The sequence below is a fragment of the Bombus affinis genome, unplaced genomic scaffold (genome assembly GCF_024516045.1).
Source record: "Bombus affinis isolate iyBomAffi1 unplaced genomic scaffold, iyBomAffi1.2 ctg00000436.1, whole genome shotgun sequence".
Taxonomy (NCBI): domain Eukaryota; kingdom Metazoa; phylum Arthropoda; class Insecta; order Hymenoptera; family Apidae; genus Bombus; species Bombus affinis.
Window position 1 is genome coordinate 37,193 of NW_026109094.1, and position 18,596 is coordinate 55,788.

Here is an 18,596-nt window from a genome sequence, read left to right on the forward strand (position 1 = left end):
TGTGACGTATAACGTTATATTACATTACTATATGACGTATAACGTTATGGAGTATTATGTTTTAACGTATAACGTTATATACTATTACGTTATAACGGATAACGATATATTTCATCACTATGTGACGTATAACGTTATATACTATTACGTTAGAACCTATAACGTTATACTGCGTCTCTATATGACGTATAACGATATATACTATTACGATATAAGGTATAACGATATAATGCATCACTATATGAAGTATAACCTTATATACTATTACGTTATAACGAATAACGTTATATTGCATCACTGTATCACTTATAACGTTATATTGCATCACTATATTACGTATAACATTATATACTATTACGTTATAAGGTATAACGTTATATTGCATTGCTATATCACTTATAACGTTATATTGCTTCACTATATGAAGCGTAACGTTATATACTAGTACGTTATAACGCATAACGTTACATTGCATCACTATATGACGTATAACGTTATGGAGTATTACGTTTTAACGTATAACGTTATTTACTATTACGTTATAACGGATAACGATATATTTCATCACTATGTGACGTATAACGTTATGTACTATTACGTTATAAGGTATAACGATATATTGCATCGCTATATGAAGTATAACCTTATATACTATTACGTTATAACGAATAACGTTATATTGCATCACTGTATCACTTATAACGTTATATTGCATCACTATATTACGTATAACATTATATACTATTACGTTATAAGGTATAACGTTATATTGCATTGCTATATCACTTATAACGTTATATTGCTTCACTATATGAAGCGTAACGTTATATACTATTACGTTATAATGCATAACGTTATATTGCATCACTATATGACGTATAACGTTATATACTATTACGTTATAACGTATAGCGATATATTTCATCACTATATCATAACTATGTGACACTATGTGACGGATAACGTTATATACTATTACGTTATTACCTATAACATTATACTGCATCACTATATGACGTATAACGTCATATACTGTTAAAACGTATAACGTTATATTGCATGACTATGTGACGTATAACGTTATGGAGTATTACGTTACAACGTATAACGATATATTGCACTACTATATGACGTATAACGTCATATTCTATTACGTTACAACCAATAACGTTATACTGCGTCACTATATGACGTATAACGTTATATACTATTACGTTATAAGGAATAACATTATATTGCATCACTATATCACTTCTAACGTTATATAGCATCCCTATATGACGTATAACGTTATGAACTATTACTTTATAACGTATAGCGTTATATTGCATCACTATATCACTTATAACGTTATATTGCATCACTATATGACGTATAACGTTATGGAGTATTACGTTTTAACGCATAACGTTATTTACTATTACGTTATAACGGATAACGATATATTTCATCACTATGTGACGTATAACGTTATGTACTATTACGTTATAAGGTATAACGTTATAATGCATCATTATATGAAGTACAACCTTATATACTATTACGTTATAAGGTATAACAATATATTGCACCACTATATGACGTATAACGTTATGGAGTATTACGTTTTAACGTATATCGTCATACACTATTACGTTATATGCATAACGCTATATTGCTTCACTATATGAATTATAACCTTATATACTATTACGTTATAAGGTATGCCGATATATTGCACCACTATATGACGTATAACGTGATATTCTATTACGTTACAACTAATAACGTTATACTGCATCACTATATGACGTATAACGTTATATACTATTACGTTATAAGGTATAACGTTATATTACATCGTTATGTGACGTATAAAGTTATGGAGTATTACGTTTTAACGTATAACGTTATATTGCATTACTATATGACGTATAACGTCTTGGAGTATTACGTTACAACGTTTAACGATATATTGCATCACTATGTGACATATAACGTTATATACTATTACGTTATATCCTATAACGTTGTACTGCGTCACAGTATGACGCATAACGACATATACTGTTATAACGTATAACGTTATATTGCATTACTATATGACGTATAACGTTATGGAGTAGTACGTTACAACATATAACGTTATACTGCATCACTATATTACGTATAACATTATATACTATTACGTTATAAGGTATAACGTTATATTGCAACACTATATCACTTACAACGTTATATTGCATCACTATATGACGTATAAAGTTATGGAGTTTTACGTTTTAACGTATAACGTTATATTGCATTACTATATGACGTATAACGTCTTGGAGTATTACGTTACAACGTTTAACGATATATTGCATCACTATGTGACATATAACGTTATATACTATTACGTTATGTCCTATAACGTTGTACTGCGTCACAATATGACGCATAACGACATATACGGTTATAACGTATAACGTTATATTGCATTACTATATGACGTATAACGTTATGGAGTAGTACGTTACAACCTATAACGTTATACTGCGTCACTATATGACGTATAACGTTATATACTATTACGTTATAAGGTATAACGATATATTGCATCACTATGTGAAGTATAACCTTATATACTAATACGTTATAAGGTATAGCGTTATATTGCTTCACTATATGAAGTATAACCTTATATACTATTACGTTATAAGGTATAACGATATATTGCACCACTATATGACGTATAACGTCATATACTATTACGTTATAACCTATAACGTTGTACTGCATCACTATGTAACGTATAAGGTCATATACTATTACATTATAACGTATAACGTTATGGAGTATTACCTTATAACTTATAACGGTTTATACTACTATGTTATAACGTATAACGCTATATTGCATCACTATATCACTTATAACGTTATATTGCATCACTATATGAAGTATAACCTTATATACTATTACGTTATAAGGTATAACGGTATATTGCATCACTATATGAAGTATAACCTTATATACTATTCCGTGATAAGGTATAACGATATATTGCACCACTTTATGACGTATAACGTCATATACTATTACGTTACAACCAATAACGTTATACTGCGTCACTATATGACGTATAACGTTATATACTATTACGTTATAAGGTATAACGTTATATTGTATCACTATATCACTTATACCGGTATATAGCATCCCAATATGACGTATAACGTTATGAACTATTACGTTATAACGTATAGCGTTATATTGCATCACTATATCACTTACAACGTTATATTGCATCACTATATCACTTATAACGTTATATAGCATCCCTATATGACGTATAACGTTATGAACTATTACGTTATAATGTATAGCGTTATAGAGTATTACCTTATATCGTATAACGATTTATACTATTACGTTATAACGCATTACGTTATATTGCATCACTATATCACTTATAACGTTATATTGCATCACTATATCACTTATAACGTTATATTGCATCACTAAATCACTTATAACGTTATATTTAATCACTATATCACTTATAACGATATATTGCATCACTATATGAAGTATAACCTTATATACTATTACGATATAAGGTATAACGATATATTGCACCACTTTATGACGCATAACGTCATATACTATTACGTTACAACCAATAACGTTATACTGCGTCACTATATGAAGTATAACCTTATATACTATTACATTATAAGGTATAACGATATATTGCACCACTATATGACGTATAACGTCATATACTATTACGTTATAACCTATAACGTTGTACTGCATCACTATATCACTTATAACGTTATATTGCATCACTATATCACTTATAACGTTATATAGCATCCCTATATGACGTATAACGTTATGAACTATTACGTTATAATGTATAGCGTTATAGAGTATTACCTTATATCGTATAACGATTTATACTATTACGTTATAACGCATTACGTTATATTGCATCACTATATCACTTATAACGTTATATTGCATCACTATATCACTTATAACGTTATATTGTACCACTATATCAGTTATAACGTTATATTGCATCACTATATCACTTATAACGATATACTGCATCACTATATGACTCATAACATGATATACTATTACATTATAACGTATAACGTTATAGAGTATAACGCTATAACGTATGACTACATATTGCACCACTATATGACGTATAACGTCATATACTATTACGTTAGAACCTATAACGTTATACTGCCTCACTATATGACGTATAACGATATATACTATTGCATTATAAGGTATAACGATATTTTGCATCAGTATATGACGAATAACGTCATATACTCTTACGTTATAACGTATAACGTTATATTGTATCACTATATCACTTATAACGTTATATTGCACCACTATATGACGTATAACGTCATATACTATTACGTTATAAGGTATAACGTTATATTGCATCATTATGTGACGTATAACGTCATATTCTATTACGTTACAACCAATAACGTTATACTGCATCACTATATGACGTATAACGTTATATACTATTACGTTATAAGCAATAAAGTTATATTACATCACTATATCACTTATAACGATATATAGCATCCCTATATGACGTATAACGTTATGAATTATTACGTTATAACGTATAGAGTTATAGAGTATTACCTTATATCGTATAACGATTTATGCTATTATGTTATAACGCATAACGCTATATTGCATTACTATATCACTTATAACGTTATATTGCATCACTATATCACTTATAACGTTAAATTGCATCCCTACATGACGTATAACGTTGTGAACTATTACGTTATAACGTATAGCGTTATATTGCATCACTATATGACGTATAACGTAATGGAGTGTTACGTTTTAACGTATAACGTTATATTGCATTACGATATGACGTATAACGTTATGGCGTATTACGTTACAACGTATAACGATATATTGCATCACTATGTGACGTATAACGATATATACTATTACGATATAAGGTATAACGATATAATGCATCACTATATGAAGTAAAACCTTATATACTATTACGTTATAAGGTATAACGATATATTGCATCACTATATGATGTATAACCTTATATACTATTACATTATAAGGTATAACGATATATTGCACCACTATATGACGTATAACGTCGTATAATATTACGTTATAACCTATAACGTTGTACCGCATCACTATATGACGTATAACGTTATATACTATTACGTTATAACGTATAACGATATATTGCATCGCTATATGAAGTATAACCTTATATACTATTGCGTTATAACGCATAACGTTATATTGCATCACTATATCACTTATAACGTTATATTGCATCACTATATCACTTATAACGTTATATTGTACCACTATATCAGTTATAACGTTATATTGCATCACTATTTCACATATAACGTTATTTTGCACCGCTACATGACGTATACCGTCATATACTATTACGTTAGAACCTATAACGTTATACTGCGTCACTATATGACGTATAACGATATATACTATTACGTTATAAGGTATAACGATATAATGCATCACTATATGAAGTATAACCTTATATACTATTACGCTATAAGCTATAACAATATATTGCACCACTATATGACGTATAACGTCGTATAATATTACGTTATAACCTATAACGTTGTACTACATCACTATATGACGTTTAACGTTATAAACTACTACGTTATAAGGCATAACGTCATATTGCATCACTATATCACTTATAACGATATATTGCACCACTATATGACGTATAACGTTATATACTATTACGTTATAAGGTATAACGTTATATTGTATCACTATATCACTTATAACGTTATATAGCATCCCTATATGACGTATAACGTTATGAACTATTACGTTATAACGTATAGCGTTGTAGAGTATCACCTTATATAGTATAACGATTTAAACTGTTACGTTATAACGCATAACGTTATATTGCATCGCTATGTCACTTATAACGTTATATTGTACCACTATATCAGTTATAACGTTATATTGCATCACTATATCACTTATAACGATATACTACATCACTATATGACTCATAACATGATATACTATTACATTATAACGTATAACGTTATAGAGTATAACGCTATAACGTATGACTACATATTGCACCACTATATGACGTATAACGTCATATACTATTACGTTAGAACCTATAACGTTATACTGCCTCACTATATGACGTATAACGATATATACTATTGCATTATAAGGTATAACGATATTTTGCATCAGTATATGACGAATAACGTCATATACTCTTACGTTATAACGTATAACGTTATATTGTATCACTATATCACTTATAACGTTATATTGCACCACTATATGACGTATAACGTCATATACTATTACGTTATAAGGTATAACGTTATATTGCATCATTATGTGACGTATAACGTTATGAACTATTAGGTTATGACGTATAGCGTTATATTGCATCACTATATCACTTGTAACGTTATATTGCATCACTATATCACTTATAACGTTATATTGCATTACTATATGACGTATAACGTTATGGAGTATTACGTTACAACGAATAACGATTTATTGCATCACTATGTGGCGTATAACAATATATACTATTACGTTATAACGCATAACGTTATATTGCATCACTATATCACTCATAACGTTATATTGCACCACTATATGAAGTATAACGTCATATACTATTAAGTTGTAACCTATAACGTTGTACTGCATCACTATATGACGTATAACGTTATATACTATTACGTTATATTGCATAACGTTATATTGCATCACTATATGACGTATAACGTTATATACTATTACGTTATAACGTATAGCGATATATTTCATCACTATATCATAACTATGTGACACTATGTGACGTATAACGTTATATACTATTACGTTATTACCTATAACGTTATACTGCATCACTATATGACGTATAACGTCATATACTGTTATAACGTATAACGTTATATTGCATGACTATATGACGTATAACGTTATGGAGTATTACGTTACAACGTATAACGATATATAGCATCACTATGTGACATATAACGTTATAGGCTAATACGTTATAAGGTATAACGTTATATTGCATCACTATATCTCTTATAACGTTATATTGCACCACTATATGGCGTATAACGTCATATACTATTACGTTATTATATAACGATGTACTGCATCACTATATGACGTATAACGTTATATACTATTACGCTATAAGGTATAACGTTATATTGCAACACTATATCACTTATAACGTTATATGGCATTACTATATAACGTATAACGTTATATTGCATTACTATATGACGTATAACGTTATGGAGTATTACGTTTTAACGTATAACGTTATATACTATTACGTTATAACGGATAACGATATATTTCATCACTATGTGACGTATAACGTTATATACTATTACGTTAGAACCTATAACGTTATACTGCGTCTATATATGACGTATAACGATATATACTATTACGATATAAGTTATAACGATATAATGCATCACTATATGAAGTATAACCTTATATACTATTACGTTATAAGGTATAACGGTATATTGCATCACTATATGAAGTATAACCTTATATACTATTACGTTATAACGTATAGCGTTATATTGCATCACTATATGACGTATAACGTAATGGAGTGTTACGTTTTAACGTATAACGTTATATTGCATTACGATATGACGTATAACGTTATGGCGTATTACGTTACAACGTATAACGATATATTGCATCACTATGTGACGTATAACGATATATACTATTACGATATAAGGTATAACGATATAATGCATCACTATATGAAGTAAAACCTTATATACTATTACGTTATAAGGTATAACGATATATTGCATCACTATATGATGTATAACCTTATATACTATTACATTATAAGGTATAACGATATATTGCACCACTATATGACGTATAACGTCGTATAATATTACGTTATAACCTATAACGTTGTACCGCATCACTATATGACGTATAACGTTATATACTATTACGTTATAACGTATAACGATATATTGCATCGCTATATGAAGTATAACCTTATATACTATTGCGTTATAACGCATAACGTTATATTGCATCACTATATCACTTATAACGTTATATTGCATCACTATATCACTTATAACGTTATATTGTACCACTATATCAGTTATAACGTTATATTGCATCACTATTTCACATATAACGTTATTTTGCACCGCTACATGACGTATACCGTCATATACTATTACGTTAGAACCTATAACGTTATACTGCGTCACTATATGACGTATAACGATATATACTATTACGTTATAAGGTATAACGATATAATGCATCACTATATGAAGTATAACCTTATATACTATTACGCTATAAGCTATAACAATATATTGCACCACTATATGACGTATAACGTCGTATAATATTACGTTATAACCTATAACGTTGTACTACATCACTATATGACGTTTAACGTTATAAACTACTACGTTATAAGGCATAACGTCATATTGCATCACTATATCACTTATAACGATATATTGCACCACTATATGACGTATAACGTTATATACTATTACGTTATAAGGTATAACGTTATATTGTATCACTATATCACTTATAACGTTATATAGCATCCCTATATGACGTATAACGTTATGAACTATTACGTTATAACGTATAGCGTTGTAGAGTATCACCTTATATAGTATAACGATTTAAACTGTTACGTTATAACGCATAACGTTATATTGCATCGCTATGTCACTTATAACGTTATATTGTACCACTATATCAGTTATAACGTTATATTGCATCACTATATCACTTATAACGATATACTACATCACTATATGACTCATAACATGATATACTATTACATTATAACGTATAACGTTATAGAGTATAACGCTATAACGTATGACTACATATTGCACCACTATATGACGTATAACGTCATATACTATTACGTTAGAACCTATAACGTTATACTGCCTCACTATATGACGTATAACGATATATACTATTGCATTATAAGGTATAACGATATTTTGCATCAGTATATGACGAATAACGTCATATACTCTTACGTTATAACGTATAACGTTATATTGTATCACTATATCACTTATAACGTTATATTGCACCACTATATGACGTATAACGTCATATACTATTACGTTATAAGGTATAACGTTATATTGCATCATTATGTGACGTATAACGTTATGAACTATTAGGTTATGACGTATAGCGTTATATTGCATCACTATATCACTTGTAACGTTATATTGCATCACTATATCACTTATAACGTTATATTGCATTACTATATGACGTATAACGTTATGGAGTATTACGTTACAACGAATAACGATTTATTGCATCACTATGTGGCGTATAACAATATATACTATTACGTTATAACGCATAACGTTATATTGCATCACTATATCACTCATAACGTTATATTGCACCACTATATGAAGTATAACGTCATATACTATTAAGTTGTAACCTATAACGTTGTACTGCATCACTATATGACGTATAACGTTATATACTATTACGTTATATTGCATAACGTTATATTGCATCACTATATGACGTATAACGTTATATACTATTACGTTATAACGTATAGCGATATATTTCATCACTATATCATAACTATGTGACACTATGTGACGTATAACGTTATATACTATTACGTTATTACCTATAACGTTATACTGCATCACTATATGACGTATAACGTCATATACTGTTATAACGTATAACGTTATATTGCATGACTATATGACGTATAACGTTATGGAGTATTACGTTACAACGTATAACGATATATAGCATCACTATGTGACATATAACGTTATAGGCTAATACGTTATAAGGTATAACGTTATATTGCATCACTATATCTCTTATAACGTTATATTGCACCACTATATGGCGTATAACGTCATATACTATTACGTTATTATATAACGATGTACTGCATCACTATATGACGTATAACGTTATATACTATTACGCTATAAGGTATAACGTTATATTGCAACACTATATCACTTATAACGTTATATGGCATTACTATATAACGTATAACGTTATATTGCATTACTATATGACGTATAACGTTATGGAGTATTACGTTTTAACGTATAACGTTATATACTATTACGTTATAACGGATAACGATATATTTCATCACTATGTGACGTATAACGTTATATACTATTACGTTAGAACCTATAACGTTATACTGCGTCTATATATGACGTATAACGATATATACTATTACGATATAAGTTATAACGATATAATGCATCACTATATGAAGTATAACCTTATATACTATTACGTTATAAGGTATAACGGTATATTGCATCACTATATGAAGTATAACCTTATATACTATTACGTTATAACCTATAACGATGTACTGCATCACTATATGACGTATAACGTTATATACTATTACGTTATAAGGTATAACGTTATATTGCACCACTCTATCACTTATAACGTTATATAGCATCCCTATATGACGTATAACGTTATGAACTATTACTTTATAACGTATAGCGTTATATTGCATCACTATGTGGCGTATAACGATATGTACTATTACGTTATAACGCATAACGATATATTGCATCACTATATCACTTATAACGTTATATTTTACCACTATATGACGTATAACGTCATATACTAATACGTTGTAACCTATAACGTTGTACTGCATCACTATATGACGTATAACGTTATATGCTATTACGTTATAAGGTATAACGTTATATGCTATTACGTTATAAGGTATAACGTTATATTGCATCATTATGTGACGTTTAACGTTCTATACTATTACGTTATAATGCATAACGTTATATTGCATCACTATATGACGTGTAACGCTATATACTATTACGTTATAAGGTATAACGTTATATTGCATCACTATATGACGTATAACGTTATGGAGTATTACGTTTCAACGTATAACGTTATATACTATTACGGTATATCGGATAACGATATATTTATCACCATGTGACGTATAACGTTATATACTATTACGTTATAAGGTATAACGATATATTGCATTACTATATGAAGTATAACCTTATATACTACTACGTTATAAGGTATAACGATATATTGCTTGACTATATGAAGTATAACCTTATATATTATTACATTATAAGGTATAACGATATATTGCACCACTGTCTGTCGTATAGCGCCCCATACTATTACGTTATAACCTATAACGTTGTACTGCATGACTATATGACGTATAACGTTATATACTATTACGCTATAAGGTATAACGTTATATTGCAACACTATATCACTTATAACGTTATATTGCATCACTATATGACGTATAAAGTTATGGAGTATTACGTTTTAACGTATAACGTTATATTGCATTACTATATGACGTATAACGTTATGGAGTATTACGTAACAACCTATAACGTTATACTGCGTCACTATATGACGTATAACGTTATATACTATTACGTTATAAGGAATAACAATATATTGCATCACTATATGAAGTATAACATTATATGCTATTACGTTATAAGGTATAACGTTATATTGCTGCACTATATGAAGTATAACCATATATACTATTACATTATAAGGTATCACGATATATTGCACCACTATATGACGTATAACGTCATATACTATTACGTTATAACCTATAACGTTGTACTGCATCACTATATGACGTATAACGTCATAAACTATTACATTATAAAGTATAACGTTATGGAGTATTACCTTATATCTTATAACGATTTATACTATTATGTTATAACGCATAACACTATATTGCATCACTATATCACTTATAACGTTATATTGCATTACTATATGAAGTTTAACCTTATATACTATTACGTTATAAGGTATAACGATATATTGCATCACTGTATGGAGTATAACATTATATACTATTACGTTATAAGGTATAACGATATATTGCACCACTTTATTACGTATAACGTCATATACTATTACGTTGTAACCTATAACGTTGTACTGCATCACTCTATGACGTATAACGTTATATGCTATTACGTTATAAGGTATAACGTTATATTGCATCATTATGTGACGTATAACGTTCTATACTATTACGTTATAATGCATAACGTTATATTGCATCACTATATGACGTATAACGTTATATACTAATACGTTATAAGGTATAGCGTTATATTGCATCACTATATCACTTACAACGTTATATTGCATCACTATATCACATATAACGTTATATTGCACCGCTATATGACGTATACCGTCATATACTATTACGTTAGAACCTATAACGTTATACTGCGTCACTATATGACGTATAACGATATATACTATTACGTTATAAGGTATAACGATATAATGCATCACTATATGAAGTATAACCTTATATACTATTACGCTATAAGCTATAACAATATATTGCACCACTATATGACGTATAACGTCGTATAATATTACATTATAACCTATAACGTTGTACTACATCACTATATGACGTTTAACGTTATAAACTACTACGTTATAAGGCATAACGTCATATTGCATCACTATATCACTTATAACGATATATTGCACCACTATATGACGTATAACGTCATATACTATTACGTTAGAACCTATAACGTCATGCTGCGTCACTATATGACGTATAACGATATATACTATTACGTTATAAGGTATAACGATATATTTCATCACTATGTGACGTATAACGTTATGTACTATTACGTTATAAGGTATAACGATATAATGCATCACTATATGTAGTATAACCTTATATACTACTACGTTATAAGGTATAACAATATATTGCACCACTATGTGACGTATAACGTTATGGAGTATTACGTTTTAACGTATAACGTTATATACTATTACGTTATAACGCATAACGTTATATTGCATCACTATATCACTTATAACGTTATATTGCACAACTATTTGACGTATAACGTCGTATAATATTACGTTATAACCTAAAACGTTGTACCGCATCACTATATGACGTATAACGTTATATACTATTACGTTATAAGGTATAACGTTATATTGTATCACTATATCACTTATAACGTTATATAGCATCCCTATATGACGTATAACGTTATGAACTATTACGTTATAACGTATAGCGTTGTAGAGTATCACCTTATATAGTATAACGATTTAAACTGTTACGTTATAACGCATAACGTTATATTGCATCGCTATGTCACTTATAACGTTATATTGTACCACTATATCAGTTATAACGTTATATTGCATCACTATATCACTTATAACGATATACTGCATCACTATATGACTCATAACATGATATACTATTACATTATAACGTATAACGTTATAGAGTATAACGCTATAACGTATGACTACATATTGCACCACTATATGACGTATAACGTCATATACTATTACGTTAGAACCTATAACGTTATACTGCCTCACTATATGACGTATAACGATATATACTATTGCATTATAAGGTATAACGATATTTTGCATCAGTATATGACGAATAACGTCATATACTCTTACGTTATAACGTATAACGTTATATTGTATCACTATATCACTTATAACGTTATATTGCACCACTATATGACGTATAACGTCATATACTATTACGTTATAAGGTATAACGTTATATTGCGTCATTATGTGACGTATAACGTCATATTCTATTACGTTACAACCAATAACGTTATACTGCATCACTATATGACGTATAACGTTATATACTATTACGTTATAAGGAATAAAGTTATATTACATCACTATATCACTTATAACGATATATAGCATCCCTATATGACGTATAACGTTATGAACTATTACGTTATAACGTATAGAGTTATAGAGTATTACCTTATATCGTATAACGATTTATGCTATTACGTTATAACGCATAACGCTATATTGCATTACTATATCACTTATAACGTTATATTGCATCACTATATCACTTATAACGTTATATTGCATTACTATATGACGTATAACGTTATGGAGTATTATGTTACAACGAATAACGATATATTGCATCACTATGTGGCGTATAACAATATATACTATTACGTTATAACGCATAACGTTATATTGCATCACTATATCACTCATAACGTTATATTGCACCACTATATGAAGTATAACGTCATATACTATTACGTTGTAACCTATAACGTTGTACTGCATCACTATATGACGTATAACGTTATATACTATTACGTTATAATGCATAACGTTATATTGCATCACTATATGACGTATAACGTTATATACTATTACGTTATAACGTATAGCGATATATTTCATCACTATATCATAACTATGTGACAATATGTGACGTATAACGTTATATACTATTACGTTATAACGCATAACGTTATATTGCATCACTATATCACTTATAACGTTATATTGCACCACTATATGACGTATAGCGTCATATACTATTACGTTATAACCTATAACGTTGTACTGCATCACTATATGACGTATAACGTTATATACTAATACGTTATAAGGTATAACGTTATATTGCACCACTCTATAACTTATAACGTTATATAGCATCCCTATATGACGTATAACGTTATGAACTATTACGTTATAACCTATAGTGTTATAGAGTATTCCCTTATATCGTATAACGATTTTCACTATTACTTATAACGCATAACGCTATATTGCATCACTATATGAAGTATAACCTTATATACTATTACGTTATAAGGTATAACGATATATTGCTTCACTATATGAAGTATAACCTTATATACTATTACGTTATAAGGTATAACGATATATTGCACCACTATATGACGAATAACTTCATATTCTATTACGTTACAACCAATAACGTTATACTGCGTCACTATATGACGTATAACGTTATATACTATTACGTTATAAGGAATAACGTTATATTGCATCACTATATCACTTATAACGTTATATAGCATCCCTATATGACGTATAACGTTATGAACTATTACGTTATAACGTATAGCGTGTAGAGAATTACCTTATAACGTATAACGATTTAAACTATTACGTTATAACGCATAACGTTATATTGCATCACTATATCACTTATAACGTTATATTGCATCACTATATCACTTATAACGTTATATTGTACCACTATATCAGTTATAACGTTATATTGCATCACTATATCACATATAACGTTATATTGCACCGCTATATGACGTATACCGTCATATACTATTACGTTAGAACCTATAACGTTATACTGCGTCACTATATGACGTATAACGATATATACTATTAAGTTATAAGGTATAACGATATATTTCATCACTATGTGACGTATAACGTTATGTACTATTACGTTATAAGGTATAACGATATAATGCATCACTATATGAAGTATAACCTTATATACTATTACGGTATAACGGATAACGATATATTTAGCACTATGTGAAGTATAACGTTATATACTATTACTTTAGAACCTATAACGTTATACTGCGTCACTGTGTGACGTATAACGTTATATACTATTACGTTATGACCTGTAACGTTGTACCGCATCACTATATGACGTATAACGTTATATACTATTACGATATAAGGTAATACGTTATATTGCATCACTATATCACATATAACGTTATGTAGCATCCCTATATGACGTATAACGTTATGAACTATTACGTTATAATCTATAACGTTGTACTGCATCACTATATGACGTACAACGTTATTTACTATTACGTTATAAGGTAATACGTTATATTGCATCACTATATCACTTATAACGTTATATACTATTACGTTATAAGGTAATACGTTATATTGCATCACTATATCACTTATAACGTTATGGAGTATTACGTTTCAACGTATAACGTTATATACTATTACGGTATAACGGATAACGATATATTTATCACTATCTGACGTATAACGTTATATACTGTTACTTTAGAACCGATAACGTTATACTGCGTCACTATATGACGTATAACGTTATATACTATTACGTTATAAGGTGTAACGATATAATGCATCACTATATGAAGTATAACATTATATACTATTACGTTATAAGGTATAACGATATATTGCATCACTATATGAAGTATAACCTTATATACTATTACGTTATAAGGTATAACAATATATTGCACCACTATATGACGTATAACGTCATATAATATTACGTTATAACCTATAACGTTGTACCGCATCACTATATGACGTATAACGTTATATACTATTACGTTATAAGGTAATACGTTATATTGCATCACTATATCACTTATAGCGTTATATAGCATCCCTATATGACGTATAACGTTATGAACTATTACGTTATAACCTATAACGTTGTACTGCATCACTATATGACGTATAACGTTATATACTATTACGTTATAAGATATAACGTTATATTGCATCACTATATCACTTATAGCGTTATATTGCATCACGATATGACGTATAATGTTATGAACTATTACGTTATAACGTATAGCGTTATATTGCATCACTATATCACTTATAACGTTATATTGCATCACTATATCACTTATAACGTTATATTGCATTACTATATGACGTATAACGTTATGGAGTATTACGTTTTAACGTATAACGTTATATACTATTACGTTATAACGGATAACGATATATTTCATCACTATGTGACGTATAACGTTATATTGCATTACTATATGACGTATAACGTTATGGAGTATTACGTTTTAACGTATAACGTTATATACTATTACGTTAGAACCTATAACGTTATACTGCGTCTCTATATGACGTATAACGGTATATAATATTACGATATAAGGTATAACGATATAATGCATCACTATATGAAGTATAACCTTATATACTATTACGTTATAAGGTATAACGATATATTGCATCACTATATGAAGTATAACCTTATATACTATTACGTTATAAGGTATAACAATATATTGCACCACTATATGACGTATAACGTCATATAATATTACGTTATAACCTATAACGTTGTACCGCATCACTATATGACGTATAACGTTATATACTATTACGTTATAAGGTAATACGTTATATTGCATCACTATATCACTTATAGCGTTATATAGCATCCCTATATGACTTATAACGTTATGAACTATTACGTTATAACCTATAACGTTGTACTGCATCACTATATGACGTATAACGTTATATACTATTACGTTATAAGATATAACGTTATATTGCATCACTATATCACTTATAGCGTTATATTGCATCACTACATGACGTATAATGTTATGAACTATTACGTTATAACGTATAGCGTTATATTGCATCACTATATCACTTATAACGTTATATTGCATCACTATATCACTTATAACGTTATATTGCATTACTATATGACGTATAACATTATGGAGTATTGCGTTACAACGTATAACGATATATTGCATCACTATATGACGTATAACGTTATATGCTATTACGTTATAAGGTATAACGATATATTGCATCACTATATGACGTGTAACGTTATATACTATTACGGTATAAGGTATAACGTTATATTGCACCACTATATGACGTATAACGTTATGGAGTATTACGTTGTAACTTATAACGATATATTGCATCACTATGTGACGTATAACGTTATATACTATTACGTTATAACGCATAACGTTATATTGCATCACTATATCACTTATAACGTTATATTGCACCACTATATGACGTATAGCGTCATATACTATTACGTTATAACCTATAACGTTGTACTGCATCACTATATGACGTATAACGTTATATACTAATACGTTATAAGGTATAACGTTATATTGCACCACTCTATAACTTATAACGTTATATAGCATCCCTATATGACGTATAACGTTATGAACTATTACGTTATAACCTATAGTGTTATAGAGTATTCCCTTATATCGTATAACGATTTTCACTATTACTTATAACGCATAACGCTATATTGCATCACTATATGAAGTATAACCTTATATACTATTACGTTATAAGGTATAACGATATATTGCACCACTATATGACGAATAACTTCATATTCTATTACGTTACAACCAATAACGTTATACTGCGTCACTATATGACGTATAACGTTATATACTATTACGTTATAAGGAATAACGTTATATTGCATCACTATATCACTTATAACGTTATATAGCATCCCTATATGACGTATAACGTTATGAACTATTACGTTATAACGTATAGCGTTATATTGCATCACTATATCACTTATAACGTTATATTGCACCACTATATGACGTATAACGTCATATACTATTACGTTGCAACCTATAACGTTGTACTGCATCACTATATGACGTATAACGTTATATGCTATTACGTTATAAGGTATAACGTTATATTGCATCATTATGTGACGTATAACGTTCTATACTATTACGTTATAATGCATAACGTTATATTGCATCACTATATCACTT